Raw genomic sequence first — 16,129 nt, forward strand, 5'->3', positions numbered from 1 at the left:
TCAGAAGCTTCTAAAGCCATTCTGGAATTTTCCAAGATGTTTAAAGGCACAGCTTTACATACTTAGTGTATGTAAACTTCTGACCCACTGGAATTGTGATACAGTGAAATATAAGTGAAATAATCTGTCTGTAAACAATTGTTGGAAAAATGTACTTGTGTCACACACAAAGTAGATGTCCTAACCGACTTGCCAGAACTATAGTTTGCTAAAACCTCTCTAGGCTAGGTGGGACCAACATCCAGTGAAAGTGCATGGTGCCAAATTCAAACTACAGAATTGTAAATATTTAACATTCTTGAAAATACACATGAAATATGTCAAAATAAAGCTTAACTTGTTAATCCAGCCGCGATGTCAGATTTCAAAAAGGCTTTACGGTGAAAGCAAACCTAGCGATTATCTGAGGACAGCACCCCATCATACAAACACATGACAATCCTATTTCAACCTGCCAGGCACAAAACTCAGAAATAACGATATAATTCATGCCTTACCTTTGAAGATCTTCTGTTGGCACTCCACAATGTCCCATAAACATCAAATATGGTCCCCTTGATCGATAAATTCTGTCGTTATATCCCCAAAATGTCTATTTATTTGGCGTGTTTGATTCAGAAAAACTCTCCCAACATGACTACAAATTATCTAATAAGTTACCTGTAAATTTGGTCCAAACATTTCAAACAACTTTCCTAATCCAACTTTAGGTATTTTAAAACGTAAATAATCGATACAATTTAAGACGGAATATACTGTGTTCAATAGCGGATAAAATCAAAGTGGAGCGAGCTACAGGTCGTGCGCCCAAAACAAAACAGTCCACTTGGCTTTACACTCATTCTGAATAGCCGTACTTCTTCATTTCTCAAAGGAAAAACATCAACCAATTTCTAAAGACTGTTGACATCTAGTGGAAGCCGTAGGAACTGCAACCAGGTCCCTCAAAAATCTAGTTTACCATAGAAAAATAATTGAAAACACAGTGAACTCAAAAAGAAAAATTCCTGGATGGTTTGTCCTCGGGGTTTCGCCTGTCAAATAAGTTCTGTTATACTCACAGACATGATTTTAAAAGTTTTAGAAAATGTACAGTGTTTTCTATCCAAATTATATGCATATCCTTCTGAGCCTGAGTAGCAGGCAGTTTTCTTTGGGCACGCTTTTTATCAGGATGTCAAAATACCACCCCCTATCCTAAAGAAGTTTTAACAAGAAATTTGTCGAGTGGTTGAAAAACGAGTATTAATGACTCCAACCTAAGTGTATGTAAACTTCTGTCACGTTCGTCATAATGATAGGACCAAGGCGCAGCGTGAGCAGAGTTCCACATATTTTTAATAAACCGAAACTCAGCAAAACAACACAAACAAGCACAATAAACGAAACGTGACGCTACTGTTGTACACTCAGGCCACTAAATGTAGACAAGATCCCACGAATAACAATGGGGAAATGGCTACATAAATATGATCCCCAATCAGAGACAACGATAAACAGCTGCCTCTGATTGGGAACCATATCAGGCCACCATAGACATACAATACACCTAGATGACCCACCCAGGTCACTATCACGCCCCAACCAACACAGAGAAAATAAACAGCTTACTATGGTCAGGGCACGACAACTTCTGACTTCAACTGTAAGTCAATTGAGGCATGGACACAAACAACAACAATAACAACAGGAGTTGTAGCATATGGGATGTGTACCAACTGAGAGAGGTGGTATGGAGGGGAGAGTAGATGGGAAGAGAGAGAGCGAGAGGGGAGGTATGGAGGGGAGAGGAGGTGGGGAGAGAGGAGAGAGGTAATAACAGCAGAACACTGATCAGATAGGTGGGGTTGGGGGAGAGAGAGAGAGTGAGGAGGGAGAGAGAGAGAGAGAGAGAGAGAGACAGAGAGAGAGAGTGAGAGTGAGGAGGGAGAGAGAGACAGAGAGAGTGAGGAGAGAGAGAGAGTGAGGAGGGAGAGAGGCAGAGAGAGAGAGAGAGGAGGGAGAGAGAGACAGAGAGAGAGAGAGAGTGAGGAGGGAGAGAGGCAGAGAGCGAGGGAGGAGGGAGAGAGACAGAGAGAGAGAGTGAGGAGGGAGAGAGAGAGAGAGCGAGCGAGCGAGAGAGAGAGAGAGAGAGCGAGAGCAAAAGAGAGAGAGAGAGGGCGAGAGTAAAAGAGAGAGAAGGAGGGAGTAAGAGAGTGCTAAAAAGAGAGACGGGCAGAGAGAGAAAGGAGTTAGAAGGGGGAGAGGAGAGAGAGGGAGGGAGAGATTGAAAGGGGGAGAGAGCGGAAGAGGGAGGATAGGGAGAGAGGGGGAAAAAGAGAAAGGAAGAGAGAGAGTAAAGAGAGGATGAGAGACAGCGAGAGACCGCTGTGACTGACCCAAACTTAAGGGAAGCTTTGACTGCGTACAGACTCAGTGAGCATAGCCTTGCTATTGAGAAAGCCCGCCATAAGCAGACCAGGCTCTCAAGAGAAGACAGACTATGTGCACACTGCTCAAAACACGAGGCAAACACTGAGCTGCACTTCCTAACTTCCTGCCAAATGTGTTAACATATTAGAGACACATATTTCCCTTAGATTGCACAGGTCCACAAAGAATTTGAAAACAAACCCAATTTTGATAAACTCCCATATCTGCTGGGTGAAATACTACAGTGTGCAATCCCAGCAGCAAGATGTGTGACCTGTTGCCACAAGAAAGGGGCAACCAGTGAAGAACAAACACCATTGTAAATACAACTCACATTTATGTTTATATATTTTCCCTTTTGTACTTTAACACACACACACACACACACACACACACACACACACACACACACACACACACACACACACACACACACACACACACACACACACACACACACACACACACACACACACACACACACACACACACACACACACTATTTCTTTATTGTGTTATCTGATCTAAATGAACCTCTTGAAATAATGAACCTCTTGTAATATAACCATATCAGTCTCAAAACTACATTCTTGCACTTCTGCTCTTAATAATTCTCCATTACCAAGGTCATTGAGTTGATGGATAATGCCTCACTTAGGGCAGAAAGAAAACTATTTGGACACTTAAGTAAGGAAATGTAAGAGCAGAAATGAACCACCCACCTCATTAATCAACCTACATCCAAAGAGGTCATAGGAGAAGAGAGGGTAAGTGACTTTTGGTGCAGTTTTCCTTGGCCCTAAACCAGTGGCAAATGGGCCAAACCCCCAAACCCTGAAACCCTAATAGCCAAGCAGCCACAAAGGGATTTCTCTACATCACCCCAGCAGGGATGACAACAGGCTACAGGACCAGCACAGTCATGAGTGTCTCTCTCTGTGCCTCTCACCTCCCCACTTCTCTCTCTCTGTGCCTCTCACCTCCCCATTTCTCTCTCTCTCTCTCTCTCTCTCTCTCTCTCTCTCTCTCTCTCTCTCTCTCTCTCTCTCTCTCTCTCTCTCTCTCTCTGTGCCTCTCACCTCCCCACTTCTCTCTCTCTCTCTCTCTCTCTCTCTCTCTCTCTCTCTCTCTCTCTCTCTCTCTCTCTCTCTCTCTCTCTCTCTCTCTCTCTCTCTCTCTGTGCCTCTCACCTCCCCACTTCTCTCTCTCTCTCTCTCTCTCTCTCTCGCTCTCTCTCTCGCTCTCTCTCAGAACTCCTCTCCCTCTCTCCCTACCACATAGTCCTCACGCTGAAAGCTTCATTCGAATTTATGATGCTTACAACCTGCAATTATGGCATTGGGAATTTCAATTTCACTGGTTTGCTTGTAGTCTCCTTCTCTCTGTTTTCTCTCTCTGTTTTCTCTCTCTGTTTTCTCTCTCTGTTTTCTCTCTCTGTTTCTCTATAGTATTGGGTTAACATTTCTCCCTGCCTGTCACATCCACCAGTCATCAGCATTAATCTACGGTTTTCCAACGGCAAAACACTCCACAATCTACAGATGACAAAACACTCCATAATCTACAGACGACAACACACTCTATAATCTACAGACGACAACACACTCCCTAATCTACAGACGACAACACACTCCATAATCTACAGACGACAACACACTCCATAATCTACAGATGACAACACACTCCATAATCTACAGATGACAACACACTCCATAATCTACAGACGACAACACACTCCATAATCTACAGATGACAACACACTCCATAATCTACAGATGACGACACACTCCATAATCTACAGATGACAACACACTCTATAATCTACAGATGACAACACACCTGATTTGGAAAGATACACACCTGTCTGCATAAGGTTCGACAGTTGATTTTTGCATGTAAGAGCAAAAACCAAGCCATGAGATTGAAGGAATTGCCCCTACAGCACCAAGACAGGATTGTGTTGAGGCACAGATCTGGGGAAAGGGAACCAAGAACACAATGGCCTCCATCATTCTTAAATGAAAGAAGTTTGGAACCACCAAGACTCTTCCTAGAGCTGGCCGCCAAACTGAGCAATCGGAGGAGAAGGGCCTTGGTCAGGGAGGTGACCAGGAAACCGATGGTCAGTCTGACAGAGCTCCAGAGTACCTCTGTGGAGATGGGAGAAACTTCCAGAAGGACAACCGCTCCACCAGTCAGGCCTTTATGGAAGAGTGGCCAAATGAAAGACACTCTTCAGTAAAAGGCACATGACAGCCCGCTTGGAGTTTGCCAAAAGGCATCTAAAGATTTTCAGACCATGAGCAACAAGATTCTCTGGTTTGATGAAACCAGGCGTCATGCTAAGAGTCACGTCTGGAGGAAACCTGGCACCATCCCTACGGTAAAGCGTCAATACAGGATTAAGATTGAATCCTACTACACCGGCTCTGACTCTCGTCGGATGTGGCAAGGCTTGAAAACTATTACGAATTACAAAGGGGAAACCCAGACACGATCTGCCCAGTGATGCGAGCCTACCAGATGAGCTAAATACCTTTTATGCTCACTTCGAGGCAAGCAACACTGAAGCATGCACGAGAGCACCAGCTGTTCTGGATGACTGTGTGATAACGCTCTCGGTAGCCGATGTGAACAAAACCTTTAAACAGGTCAACATTCACAAAGCCGCTGGGCCAGACGGATTACCAGGACGTGTACTCATGCGCGGACCAACTGTCAACTGTCTTCACTGACATTTTCAACCTCTCCCTGACTGAGTCTGTAATACCTACATGCTTCAAGCAGACCACCGCAGTCCCTGTGCCCAAGGAAGCGAAGGTAACCTGCCTAAATGATTACCGCCCCGTGGCACTCACGTTGGTAGCCATGAAGTGCTTTGAAAGGCTGGTCATGGCTCACATCAACAGCATCCTCGCGGACAGCCTAGACCCACTCCAATTCGTCTACCGCCCTAACAGATCCACAGATGACGCAATCTCAATCGCACTCCACGCTGCCCTTTCTCACCTGGACAAAAGGAACACCTATGTGAGAATGCTGTTCATTGACTACAGCTCAGCGTTCAAGACCATAGTGCCCCCATAGCTTATCACTAAGCTAAGGACTCTGGGACTAAACACCTCCCTCTGCAACTGAATCCTGGACTTCCTGATGGGCCGCCCCCAAGTGGTAAGAGTAGGTAAAAACATGTTTGCCACGCTGATCCTTAAGACTGGGGCCCCTCAGGGGTGTGTACTTAGTCCCCTCCGGTATTCCCTGTTCCCCCATGATTGCGTGGCCAAACACAACTCCAACACCACCATTAAGTTTGCTGATGACAAAACAGTGGTAGGCCTGATCACCGACAACGATAAGACAGCCTATAGGGAGGACGTCAGAGACCTGGCGGTGTGGTGCCAGTAAAACAACCTCTCCCTCATTGTGAGCAAGACAAAGGAGCTGATCGTGGACTACAGGAAAATCGGGCCGAACAGGCCCCCATTAAGATTGACGGGGCTGTAGTGGAGCGGGTCGAGAGTTTCAAGTTCCTTGGTGTCCACATCACCAACGAAATATCATGGTCCAAACATACCAAGACAGTCATGAAGATGGCACAACAAAACCTTTTCCACCCTCAGAAGACTGAAAAAATGTGGCATGTGTCCCCAGATCCTCAAAAGGTTCTACAGCTGCACCATCGAGAGTATCCTGACCGGTTGCATCACTGCTTGGTATGGCAACTGCTGGGCATCTGACCGTAAGGTGCGAACGATCCAGTACATCACTGGGGCCAAGCTTCCTGCAATCCAGGACTTATACAATAGGCGGTGTCAGAGGAAAGCCCGTAAAATTGTCAGAGGGTCCAGTCACCCAAGTTATATGTTTTCTCTGCTACCGCACGGCAAGCGGTATCGGGGCGCCAAGTCTAGGACCAAAAGGCTCCTCAACAGCTTCTACCCCCAAGCCATAAGAATACTGAAGAATTAATAAAATCCCATTAATTACAATTACATCCAGCCCCCTCACCTCAACCCCATCTGACCACACCATCCAGCCCCCTCACCTGAACCTCCATCTGACCACACCATCCAGCCCCCTCACCTCAACCTCCATCTAACCACACGGTCCAGCCCCCTCAACCCAACCCAATTTGACCACACCATCCAGCCCCCTCACCCCAACCCCCATCTGACCACACCATCCAGCCACCTCACCTCAACCTCCATCTGACCACACCATCCAGCCCCCTCACCCCATCCTCCATCTGACCACACCATCCAGCCCCCTCACCTCAACCTCCATCTGACCACACCATCCAGCCCCCTCACCCCAACCTCCATCTGACCACACCATCCAGCCCCCTCAGCTCAACCTCCATCTGACCACACCATGCAGCCCCCTCACCTCATCCTCCATCTGACCACACCATCCAGCCCCCTCACCTCAACCTCCATCTGACCACACCATCCAGCCCCCTCACCCCAACCTCCATCTGACCACACCATCCAGCCCCCTCACCCCATCCTCCATCTGACCACACCATCCAGCCCCCTCACCCCATCCTCCATCTGACCACACCATCCAGCCCCCTCACCCCATCCTCCATCTGACCACACCATCCAGCCCCCTCACCCCATCCTCCATCTGACCACACCATCCAGCCCCCTCACCCCATCCTCCATCTGACCACACCATCCAGCCCCCTCACCCCAACCCCCATCTGACCACACCATCCAGCCCCCTCAACCCCAACCTCCATTTGACCACACCATCCAGCCCCCTCACCCCATCCCCCATCTGACCACACCATCCATCCCCCTCACCCCAACCTCCATCTGACCACACCATCCAGCCCCCTCACCCCATCCTCCATCTGACCACACCATCCAGCCCCCTCACCCCAACCTCCATCTGACCACACCATCCAGCCCCCTCACCCCATCCTCCATCTGACCACACCATCCAGCCCCCTCACCCCAACCTCCATCTGACCACACCATCCAGCCCCCTCACCCCAACCCCATCTGACCACACCATGTAGCCCCCTCACCCCAACCCCATCTGACCACACCATCCAGCCCCCTCACCCCAACCTCCATCTGACCACACCATCCAGCCCCCTCACCCCAACCTCCATCTGACCACACCATGTAGCCCCCTCACCCCATCCTCCATCTGACCACACCATCCAGCCCCCTCACCCCAACCCCATCTGACCACACCATCCAGCCCCCTCACCCCAACCTCCATCTGACCACACCATGTAGCCCCCTCACCCCAACCCCATCTGACCACACCATCCAGCCCCCTCACCCCAACCCCATCTGACCACACCATCCAGCCCCCTCACCCCAACCTCCATCTGACCACACCATCCAGCCCCCTCATCCCATCCTCCATCTGACCACACCATCCAGCCCCCTCACCCCAACCCCATCTGACCACACCATCCAGCCCCCTCACCCCAACCCCATCTGACCACACCATCCAGCCCCCTCACCCCAACCTCCATCTGACCACACCATGTAGCCCCCTCACCCCAACCCCATCTGACCACACCATCCAGCCCCCTCACCCCAACCTCCATCTGACCACACCATCCAGCCCCCTCACCCCAACCCCATCTGACCACACCATCCAGCCCCCTCACCCCAACCTCCATCTGACCACACCATCCAGCCCCCTCACCCCATCCTCCATCTGACCACACCATCCAGCCCCCTCACCCCAACCCCATCTGACCACACCATCCAGCCCCCTCACCCCAACCCCATCTGACCACACCATCCAGCCCCCTCACCCCAACCTCCATCTGACCACACCATGTAGCCCCCTCACCCCAACCTCCATCTGACCACACCATGTAGCCCCCTCACCCCAACCTCCATCTGACCACACCATGAAGCCCCCTCACCCCAACCCCATCTGACCACACCATCCAGCCCCCTCACCCCAACCTCCATCTGACCACACCATCCAGCCCCCTCACCCCAACCTCCATCTGACCACACCATGTAGCCCCCTCACCCCAACCTCCATCTGACCACACCATGTAGCCCCCTCACCCCAACCCCATCTGACCACACCATGTAGCCCCTCTGAATGAAGCAGGGCCTTGCTCCTGACTTCTGTATGGCTGGGCCATATAGATGTTCTCTCTCTGTGGGTCAGTTTGGGTCAGTCACAGTGCTCTCTCTCTCTCTGTCTTTCTATCTCTCCCTGCTCCCTGCTCCTTGCTCCCTGCTCCCTGCTCCCTGTTCCCTGCTCCCTGCTCCCTGCTCCCTGCTCCCTGCTCCCTGCTCCCTGCTCTATTGCGTTGGTTCTTGGCTATTCCCCAGCACGCACGCACACACGCACACAACACAACACAGACACACAGACACACACACACACACACACACGCACGCACGCACGCACGCACGCACGCACGCACGCACGCACGCACGCACGCACGCACGCACGCACGCACGCACACACACACACACACACACACACACAGTGATGGATGACCATTAAGGCAGCTTATTGGAAATGCTGTGATTTATGGAGCGGCCCTGCCTCAGCCTAATGGCTTCATCGTTTTCCCCCGCTGCATGATGTCACAGCCAAGGTCACCGCGGCAACCCACTGACCAACCGACGACAGCCCTTTGTTGTGGTTTGGTTGCTGATGACCTGAGAGAGAGAGTGAGAGAGGTAGGGAGAGAGATGGAGGGATACGGGACAGGGGAGGGTGGTGCTACATCAGTGGAGGCTGCTGAGGGGAGGACGGCTCATAATAATACCTGGAATGGAGTCAATGGAATGGAGTCAATGGGATGGAGTCAATGGAATGGTGTCAATGGAATGGTGGTTGATTCTCCAGTCCAGCCTATATTATGAGCTGCTCTCCCCTCAGCAGCCCCCACTGTGTCTATCAGGTAGAGGGGACAGAGAGGAGAGGATGGTACCACAGCATGTCTAGTTGTGTGTGTCTATCAGGTAGAGGGAACAGAGAGGAGAGGATGGTACCACAGCATGTCTAGTTGTGTGTGTCTATCAGGTAGAGGGAACAGAGAGGAGAGGATGGTACCACAGCAGATCTAGTTTTGTGTGTCTATCAGTTAGAGGGAACAGAGAGGAGAGGATGGTACCACAGCAGGTCTAGTTGTGTGTGTCTATCAGGTAGAGGGAACAGAGAGGAGAGGATGGTACCACAGCATGTCTAGTTGTGTGTGTCTATCAGGTAGAGGGAACAGAGAGGAGAGGATGGTACCACAGCAGGTCTAGTTTTGTGTGTCTATCAGGTAGAGGGAACAGAGAGGAGAGGATGGTACCACAGCATGTCTAGTTTTGTGTGTCTATCAGGTAGAGGGGACAGAGAGGAGAGGATGGTACCACAGCATGTCTAGTTGTGTGTGTCTATCAGGTAGAGGGGACAGAGAGGAGAGGATGGTACCACAGCATGTCTAGTTGTGTGTGTCTATCAGGTAGAGGGAACAGAGAGGAGAGGATGGTACCACAGCATGTCTAGTTGTGTGTGTCTATCAGGTAGAGGGAACAGAGAGGAGAGGATGGTACCACAGCAGATCTAGTTTTGTGTGTCTATCAGTTAGAGGGAACAGAGAGGAGAGGATGGTACCACAGCAGGTCTAGTTGTGTGTGTCTATCAGGTAGAGGGAACAGAGAGGAGAGGATGGTACCACAGCATGTCTAGTTGTGTGTGTCTATCAGGTAGAGGGAACAGAGAGGAGAGGATGGTACCACAGCAGGTCTAGTTTTGTGTGTCTATCAGGTAGAGGGAACAGAGAGGAGAGGATGGTACCACAGCATGTCTAGTTTTGTGTGTCTATCAGGTAGAGGGGACAGAGAGGAGAGGATGGTACCACAGCATGTCTAGTTGTGTGTGTCTATCAGGTAGAGGGGACAGAGAGGAGAGGATGGTACCACAGCATGTCTAGTTGTGTGTGTCTATCAGGTAGAGGGAACAGAGAGGAGAGGATGGTACCACAGCAGGTCTAGTTTTGTGTGTCTATCAGGTAGAGGGAACAGAGAGGAGAGGATGGTACCACAGCATGTCTAGTTTTGTGTGTCTATCAGGTAGAGGGAACAGAGAGGAGAGGATGGTACCACAGCAGGTCTAGTTTTGTGTGTCTATCAGGTAGAGGGAACAGAGAGGAGAGGATGGTACCACAGCATGTCTAGTTGTGTGTGTCTATCAGGTAGAGGGAACAGAGAGGAGAGGATGGTACCACAGCATGTCTAGTTTTGTGTGTCTATCAGGTAGAGGGAACAGAGAGGAGAGGATGGTACCACAGCATGTCTAGTTGTGTGTGTCTATCAGGTAGAGGGGACAGAGAGGAGAGGATGGTACCACAGCATGTCTAGTTGTGTGTGTCTATCAGGTAGAGGGGACAGAGAGGAGAGGATGGTACCACAGCATGTCTAGTTTTGTGTGTCTATCAGGTAGAGGGAACAGAGAGGAGAGGATGGTACCACAGCATGTCTAGTTGTGTGTCTATCAGTTAGAGGGAACAGAGAGGAGAGGATGGTACCACAGCAGGTCTAGTTTTGTGTGTCTATCAGGTAGAGGGAACAGAGAGGAGAGGATGGTACCACAGCAGGTCTAGTTTTGTGTGTCTATCAGGTAGAGGGGACAGAGAGGAGAGGATGGTACCACAGCATGTCTAGTTGTGTGTGTCTATCAGGTAGAGGGAACAGAGAGGAGAGGATGGTACCACAGCATGTCTAGTTGTGTGTGTCTATCAGGTAGAGGGGACAGAGAGGAGAGGATGGTACCACAGCAGGTCTAGTTTTGTGTGTCTATCAGGTAGAGGGGACAGAGAGGAGAGGATGGTACCACAGCAGGTCTAGTTTTGTGTGTCTATCAGGTAGAGGGAACAGAGAGGAGAGGATGGTACCACAGCATGTCTAGTTGTGTGTGTCTATCAGGTAGAGGGGACGTTGAGGAGAGGATGGTACCACAGCAGGTCTAGTTTTGTGTGTCTATCAGGTAGAGGGGACAGAGAGGAGAGGATGGTACCACAGCATGTCTAGTTGTGTGTGTCTATCAGTTAGAGGGGACAGAGAGGAGAGGATGGTACCACAGCAGGTCTAGTTTTGTGTGTCTATCAGGTAGAGGGAACAGAGAGGAGAGGATGGTACCACAGCAGGTCTAGTTGTGTGTGTCTATCAGGTAGAGGGAACAGAGAGGAGAGGATGGTACCACAGCTTGTCTAGTTTTGTGTGTCTATCAGGTAGAGGGAACAGAGAGGAGAGGATGGTACCACAGCATGTCTAGTTGTGTGTGTCTATCAGGTAGAGGGGACAGAGAGGAGAGGATGGTACCACAGCATGTCTAGTTTTGTGTGTCTATCAGGTAGAGGGAACAGAGAGGAGAGGATGGTACCACAGCAGGTCTAGTTGTGTGTCTATCAGGTAGAGGGGACAGAGAGGAGAGGATGGTACCACAGCAGGTCTAGTTGTGTGTGTCTATCAGGTAGAGGGAACAGAGAGGAGAGGATGGTACCACAGCATGTCTAGTTGTGTGTGTCTATCAGGTAGAGGGAACAGAGAGGAGAGGATGGTACCACAGCAGGTCTAGTTTTGTGTGTCTATCAGGTAGAGGGAACAGAGAGGAGAGGATGGTACCACAGCATGTCTAGTTTTGTGTGTCTATCAGGTAGAGGGAACAGAGAGGAGAGGATGGTACCACAGCAGGTCTAGTTGTGTGTGTCTATCAGGTAGAGGGGACAGAGAGGAGAGGATGGTACCACAGCATGTCTAGTTGTGTGTGTCTATCAGGTAGAGGGGACAGAGAGAAGAGGATGGTACCACAGCATGTCTAGTTTTGTGTGTCTATCAGGTAGAGGCGACAGAGAGGAGAGGATGGTACCACAGCATGTCTAGTTGTGTGTCTATCAGTTAGAGGGAACAGAGAGGAGAGGATGGTACCACAGCAGGTCTAGTTTTGTGTGTCTATCAGGTAGAGGGAACAGAGAGGAGAGGATGGTACCACAGCAGGTCTAGTTTTGTGTGTCTATCAGGTAGAGGGGACAGAGAGGAGAGGATGGTACCACAGCATGTCTAGTTTTGTGTGTCTATCAGGTAGAGGGAACAGAGAGGAGAGGATGGTACCACAGCAGGTCTAGTTTTGTGTGTCTATCAGGTAGAGAGGACAGAGAGGAGAGGATGGTACCACAGCAGGTCTAGTTTTGTGTGTCTATCAGGTAGAGGGGACTGAGAGGAGAGGATAGTACCACAGCAGGTCTAGTTTTGTGTGTCTATCAGGTAGAGGGAACAGAGAGGAGAGGATGGTACCACAGCAGGTCTAGTTTTGTGTGTCTATCAGGTAGAGGGAACAGAGAGGAGAGGATGGTACCACAGCAGGTCTAGTTGTGTGTGTCTATCAGGTAGAGGGAACAGAGAGGAGAGGATGGTACCACAGCATGTCTAGTTATGTGTGTCTATCAGGTAGAGGGGACAGAGAGAAGAGGATGGTACCACAGCAGGTCTAGTTTTGTGTGTCTATCAGTTAGAGGGAACAGAGAGGAGAGGATGGTACCACAGCAGGTCTAGTTTTGTGTGTCTATCAGGTAGAGGGAACAGAGAGGAGAGGATGGTACCACAGCATGTCTAGTTGTGTGTGTCTATCAGGTAGAGGGAACAGAGAGGAGAGGATGGTACCACAGCATGTCTAGTTGTGTGTGTCTATCAGGTAGAGGGAACAGAGAGGAGAGGATGGTACCACAGCAGGTCTATTTGTGTGTGTCTATCAGGTAGAGGGGACAGAGAGGAGAGGATGGTACCACAGCAGGTCTATTTGTGTGTGTCTATCAGGTAGAGGGGACAGAGAGGAGAGGATGGTACCACAGCAGGTCTATTTGTGTGTGTCTATCAGGTAGAGGGGACAGAGAGGAGAGGATGGTACCACAGCAGGTCTAGTTGTGTGTGTCTATCAGGTAGAGAGGACAGAGAGGAGAGGATGGTACCACAGCAGGTCTAGTTTTGTGTGTCTATCAGGTAGAAGGAACAGAGAGAAGAGGATGGTACCACAGCATGTCTAGTTTTGTGTGTCTATCAGGTAGAGGGGACGTTGAGGAGAGGATGGTACCACAGCATGTCTAGTTTTGTGTGTCTATCAGGTAGAGGGGACAGAGAGGAGAGGATGGTACCACAGCATGTCTAGTTTTGTGTGTCTATCAGGTAGAGGGGACGTTGAGGAGAGGATGGTACCACAGCAGGTCTAGTTTTGTGTGTCTATCAGGTAGAGGGGACGTTGAGGAGAGGATGGTACCACAGCATGTCTAGTTTTGTGTGTCTATCAGGTAGAGGGAACAGAGAGGAGAGGATGGCACCACAGCAGGTCTAGTTTTGTGTGTCTATCAGGTAGAGGGGACAGAGAGGAGAGGATGGTACCACAGCAGGTCTAGTTTTGTGTGTCTATCAGTTAGAGGGAACAGAGAGGAGAGGATGGTACCACAACAGGTCTAGTTTTGTGTGTCTATCAGTTAGAGGGGACAGAGAGGAGAGGATGGTACCACAGCATGTCTAGTTATGTGTGTCTATCAGGTAGAGGGGACGTTGAGGAGAGTTTTTTTTATTTTTTTGGTTTGTGTAACAACGTACCATGTTTGAATTTTTGTCTTTTTTGGTTATCACTTTAATCCTCACAATATTCAGTTACCACTAATACGTCTGGTGTTCTTTCTCTCCTTCCCCTCTTCCCTGGTCGTCAGTTACCACTAATACGTCTGGTGTTCTTTCTCTCCTTCCCCTCTTCCCTGGTCGTCAGTTACCACTAATACGTCTGGTGTTATTTCTCTCCTTCCCCTCTTCCCTGGTCGTCAGTTACCACTAATACGTCTGACGTTCTTTCTCTCCTTCCCCTCTTCCCTGGTCGTCAGTTACCACTAGTACGTCTGGTGTTCTTTCTCTCCTCCCCCTCTTCCCTGGTGTTCAGTAGATTAAAAGCAAGCCTCTGCTCCTCCCGCTCTCTCTCACTCTGTTTTCTCCATCCATCCATCCCTCCCTCCCTCTCTCTCTCTCTCTCTCTCTCTCTCTCTCTCTCTCTCTCTCTCTCTCTCTCTCTCTCTCTCTCTTCCCCTGACGGAGGAGTAAGGTTGTTTTATAGCTTTACCTCAGATGGCTATTCCTCACTTCATCTGCCTCAGATATGGGCCATTAACCATCCAATCAATAAAAACACCATTAAGCGAGTAAAAATCGCTGATATTAGCAAAGCCCAAAACGAAATATTTGATTTTCTCTTAGTTAGCTGAGATGGGCCAGGGTAAGAGAGAGATCTGGGTAAGCATCTGAGATCTGAAACTAGATATTAGATTGTCTCTTAGTTAGCTGAGATGGGCCAGGGTAAGAGAGAGGCTGCATCTGAGATCTGAAACTAGATATTAGATTGTCTCTTAGTTAGCTGAGATGGGCCAGGGTAAGAGAGATGCTGCATCTGAGATCTGAAACTAGATATTAGATTGTCTCTTAGTTAGCTGAGATGGGCCAGGGTAAGAGAGAGGCTGAGATCTGAGATCTGAAACTAGATATTAGATTGTCTCTTAGTTAGCTGAGATGGTCCAGGGTAAGAGAGAGGCTGCATCTGAGATCTGAGATCTGAAACTAGATATTAGATTTTCTCTTAGTTAGCTGAGATGGGCCAGGGTAAGAGAGAGGCTGCATCTGAGATCTGAAACTAGATATTAGATTGTCTCTTAGTTAGCTGAGATGGTACAGGGTAAGAGAGAGGCTGCATCTGAGATCTGAAACTAGATATTAGATTGTCTCTTAGTTAGCTGAGATGGGCCAGGGTAAGAGAGATGCTGCATCTGAGATCTGAAACTAGATATTAGATTGTCTCTTAGTTAGCTGAGATGGGCCAGGGTAAGAGAGAGGCTGCATCTGAGACCTGAATCTGCACCCTATTCCCTATATATAGTGCACTACTGTTAACCAGAGTATAGGGAATGGGGTGCCATTTTGGACACTCTGTTAGTGTGGAGATGAGGTCTGGGCTCAGGGTGGTTGTCCAGGCAATGCTTTACCTTGTGTGATACACCTCCTCTCGTCAGCTGGTTTCTCATCACTATCTGTTATAGGAAGTGTAGCAGGAGAAATGTGCCGAGACTCCGGACTCCAGCGGGGATTGGCAACTAGAGGTATACAGTTAGCAGAATGTGTTATTTACGATTGGCAACTAGAGGTAAACAGTTAGCAGAATGTGTTATTTACGATTGGCAACAAGAGGTAAACAGTTAGCAGAATGTGTTATTTACGATTGGCAACAAGAGGTAAACAGTTAGCAGAATGTGTTATTTACGATTGGCAACAAGAGGTATACAGTTAGCAGAATGTGTTATTTACGATTGGCAACAAGAGGTATACAGTTAGCAGAATGTGATATTTACGATTGGCAACTAGAGGTAAACAGTTAGCAGAATGTGTTATTTACGATTGGCAACTAGAGGTATACAGTTAGCAGAATGTGTTATTTACGATTGGCAACAAGAGGTATACAGTTAGCAGAATGTGTTATTTACGATTGGCAACTAGAGGTAAACAGTTAGCAGAATGTGTTATTTACGATTGGCAACAAGAGGTAAACAGTTAGCAGAATGTGTTATTTACGATTGGCAACAAGAGGTAAACAGTTAGCAGAATGTGTTATTTACGATTGGCAACAAGAGGTAAACAGTTAGCAGAATGTGTTATTTACGATTGGCAACAAGAGGTATACAGTTAGCAGAATG

Source organism: Salvelinus namaycush, unplaced genomic scaffold, assembly GCF_016432855.1.
Source record: "Salvelinus namaycush isolate Seneca unplaced genomic scaffold, SaNama_1.0 Scaffold422, whole genome shotgun sequence".
Classification (NCBI taxonomy): Eukaryota; Metazoa; Chordata; class Actinopteri; order Salmoniformes; family Salmonidae; genus Salvelinus; species Salvelinus namaycush.